The 4067-nt window shown below is 44.1% G+C and overlaps 1 pseudogene; it reads left to right on the top strand.

Annotated features, from left to right (window-relative positions):
• The first annotated feature begins 2552 nt into the window (after nucleotides 1-2552).
• Nucleotides 2553-2672, top strand: LOC141113121 (5S ribosomal RNA; annotated as a pseudogene).
• Nucleotides 2673-4067: the final 1395 nt, after the last annotated feature.

Below are 4067 nucleotides of genomic sequence, written 5' to 3'. Positions count from 1 at the left end.
CCCTCACTCAGCCGATCTCATCAGATCGGAGGCCCGTGCCTGCGCGGAAAAACTCTTTTTTTTTAAAAAAGAGGGGGGCCTGATGCGGTGGTGGGGGCAGGGCTTAACGCTGCGTTGGCGTCCTCCAATGCGGGAGTGTGTTGTTAAAAGAAAAAAGAAAAACTCAGTTTCTGCTGGCTGTAAAATTGTCGGAGTGACATAAGAGCAAAGAAAAGCATGAAAGAGGTTTTGGTGATACAGTCATTTCCTATTTGACACATTTACTTTTTGCATCAGGCTGAGCATTAATAGCAGTGGCAGTAGCTGGACTATTGCTCAAACAGTGAATGTGATTTCTTCTTGTTGTACCTCTGCTTTGGTAATCGGGCTATGATCAGAAACTGGGTTGAAACACCCCCAAAAAAGAGCTAAAAGGGTCTCCCTCAAGCTATAGAAAGCCTACTCATCTCTACAAATGGTATACTCCCCTGAGAGGAGGTGGCTGGTCAGAGTGAGCATCAGGGACATGAAATGTCTGCAACTGTTTTTAACACTGCAGCCCCTTTTTATTTTATGATAATTAAAAAAAAAAATTAGCGACTTTAATCGCATCCCAGTGTGGGTCAAAATGCGACAGCTTCTCTTCCATTACCCAGGACCCTCAAACAGAGCAGCTAGGGGCAGGAGAAGACAAATTCCCTCAGGGGACCGGTAGTGAGGCTGATGACTCCTCTTCGGAGGTGTCAAATGCGGAAGAATCAGCTGTTCCAATCTTAAGATTGATGGTGCAATTTCTTGCTGAATGCTCGCTCCATATTGATGTACCCTTAACTAAGTGTTTGAGTTCACTAAAGCCTCCTCAAGCTGTGCATGCCTTTTCCTGTTCATTCATTGCTGGAAAAGCTTTTTTGTATCTGAGAGGATCACCCAGAGAATCATTTTTTTCCCTCCTAAAAAGTTTTCACACTTTATCCTATGGTGGAGGAAATTCACTAAGTAGGGTAAACCAAAAATGAATGCTGCTATATCCTCTGTTAATAAGTTTGACTTGTCCAGCAGACAATGCTCAAATGCTTAGGGATCCAATGGATAAAATGGTGGAATTCCTATTGAAAAAAACAAACTTTTTTTCTCTGGCAGATTAAGTGTCTCAGTCTGCACTGACAGTAATTGCTTAATCATTGAGAGACCAGTTTAAACAGGTGTTCTAGGTTATCCTGCTCAGCAGGCCCAGGAGGCAGCTTTATGTTTGCAATAGTTGCTATGAGAGATTCTATCCTTCAGGCCCCTTCGCTAAGCGCCTTGTAAGAAGCTCCTGGCTAGTCTTCCTTTTTGCGGTGAAACAGCTATTTTGGGATGTTTTGTATAATACATCCAAAGAAATTCTAGTGGAAAGCCCCCCTTTTGCCATTTAAGAAAAGGAGTAAATGTATTTTCGTTTTAAAGCTCCTTCTCCTGTGCCAGAGGCATCAGCCTCCAGGCAGTCATGGCGGCTTCCACCGTCAGGTTCAATCAAATAGGGGGAAATCTTCTGCAGTTCTCAAGGATCTGGCAGGAAGAGTGTCGAGATGAATGGGGGACTTCCTCAATAGCTCCAGGGTACAAACTGGAGTTCCAAGAGTTCCCATCTCCTCTTTTCTCAGATCAAACGTTTCTAAGGATCCAGAGAAAAAGAAAAAAGTGATCATGGGGGTCCCCATGTAAGAACAAAGGTTGGAGTTTGATTCAAACCTCTTTTTTTCATGGTGCCAAATCCGAATGGACATTCTGGATCTCAAAAATTTGAATTCAATTCCCGTGGTCCCTGACGGTGAGTCTGCCAGGACCCAAAGGAGAATCAGGCCGGACAGACGGACACAGTCGGCCAGACGGATGCCGGCGGCGGGCCTGAATATAACCTCTCTTTTTTCATATGGAGTCAATCCAAATCAGTTATTTCCATCCTACAAGGAGACAAGGAGACTTCTGGCATCAATCAACATCAACGATGCATACCTCCATATGCCTATTTCCTCGCTCACTAGTAATATCTACTTTTCAAGGTGGAAAATCTTCATTTTCAGTGTGTAGCTCTGCTTTCCGGTCAAGCTACTGCACCTTGAGTGTTTACAGAGGTTCTGGCCCTTCTTCTAGCCAGATTAAGGGCCCAAGGTATAACAATTATGGTTTACCTAGTCGATCTGTTCTTGATAGACCAGTATGTAGCCCGCTTAGACCAAAGTATGATCACCACATTCAACTACCTGGAATATTTAGGTCGGATTCTCAACCCAGGAGAAATCTTCTTTAAAACCATGAAGAAGGCTAAAATATTTGTATCCGATCATAGATACACCCAAAAAAGGGTATTCTTACCCCAGGCAAAGATCAGCACCATAAAGGAACTGATTTACATGGTCTAAGCAAGATGAATTTCTTCTATTCAACTTTGCATGAGGTTGTTGGGAAAGATAGTGGCTTCATTGGAGGCCGTTCCTTATGCTCAGTTTCATTCGAGACTGCTACAAAACAGTATCCTATTGGCTTGGAACAAAAGGTTCATACTCTACATTCCCAATGTGTCTGACTCCAAAGCCTATGGCCACATCACCCTGATAGCGCCCGATCTCGTCTGATCTTGGAGGCTAAGCAGGGTCGGGCCTGGTTAGTAACCTGAATGAGAGACCACCTGGAAATACCAGGTGCTGGAGGCTGGGTGTACCGGAGCCTCGGTTTATGGTTAATATCCAAAAATCTACTAAGGGGAAAATACTTCCTTCAGTTACCTGGAAAGTGGTAACAACATATGCCAACCTTTTTTGTTTAGGTTGGGGAACAGTCCTGGAAGAGGCAACTGTCCAAGAGAAGTGGCCCAGATCAGAGATGGCCTTGCCCATTAACATTTTAGAAATCCAAGCAGAGCTCTTGGTCCTGAGGGCCTGAACATTCAGTATACGGTATTGTCCTGCCAGGATTCAATCCAACAATGCCACAGCAATGACCTATATTAATCACCAAGGGGGCACAAGAAGTTGTGAGGCCCAGAGAAAGGTGAATCATATCCTATCTTGGGCAGTAAACAATGTACTTGCCTTCAGCAGTCTTTAATCTAGGAATAGAAAATTGGTAGGCGGACTACTTGAGTCGCCAGCAGTTGTTCCTGGGGGAATGGTTCCTTTACCCCGATATCTTCCTGTCAATATTTTAAAAATGGGGGATCCCAGACATAAATCTGTTTGCGTCCAGGTTCAACAAAGAAATTAACAACATTGTGTCAAGAACAAAGGAAAGCAACAGATGCCTTGCTATTCCCGTGGAATTGATTCTCACTGATTTATGCATTCCCTCCTATTCTGCCTGTGTCCACGACTTCTTCACAGGATCAAGCAGGAAGGAAAGTCGTTGATTCTTGTGGCCCCCAGCGGGGCCCGGGAAATCTTGGTATGCAGAGATCATAAAGATGGCAGTAGGGGACCAATGGACCCTACCATCACGGCCAGACCTTCTCTCGCAAGGTCCGGTGTTCCATCCTACTTTACAAACGCTAAATTTAATGGTCTGGCTATTGAGACCCACACTCTGAAGAAGCGTGGGCTGTCAGGTTCAGTAGTTTCTACCTTGGTTAATGCAAAGGAGCTGGCCTCCATAATTGTATATTATGGAGTCTGGGAAACATTGTCTCCTGGTGTGAAACCAGGTGTTTCACCCCAGGAAATAGGTCAAAGGTAGAATCCTTGACTTTCTGCAGATGGGGTAAGAAATAAGGCTGGCCTTGAGTGCTTTCTAAGGACAGGTCTCGGCCTTATCAGTATTATTTCAAAGACCACTTGCTTTGCATTCTTTGGTTCGTAACTTTATTCAGGGGGTAACAAGGCTTAATCTCCGGTTAGGTAACCCCTGAACTCTTGGGACTTGAATTTAGTTTTGTCGGCATTACAAAGCCTTTTTTTGGGCCGATACGACATATTCCCTTGGTCCTTTTTTGACAAGGAAACTATTTTTTCTGGTAAACATTTCTGCTGCAAGAAGGGTCTCAGAATTGGCTGCTCTTTCTTGTAAAGAGCCATATTTTTATTGTTCACAAGGATAAGGTGGTATTGCGTCCTCAT

The sequence above is a fragment of the Aquarana catesbeiana genome, linkage group LG11 (assembly GCF_042186555.1).
Source record: "Aquarana catesbeiana isolate 2022-GZ linkage group LG11, ASM4218655v1, whole genome shotgun sequence".
Taxonomy (NCBI): domain Eukaryota; kingdom Metazoa; phylum Chordata; class Amphibia; order Anura; family Ranidae; genus Aquarana; species Aquarana catesbeiana.
This window is presented reverse-complemented; position numbering and strand designations above follow the sequence as displayed.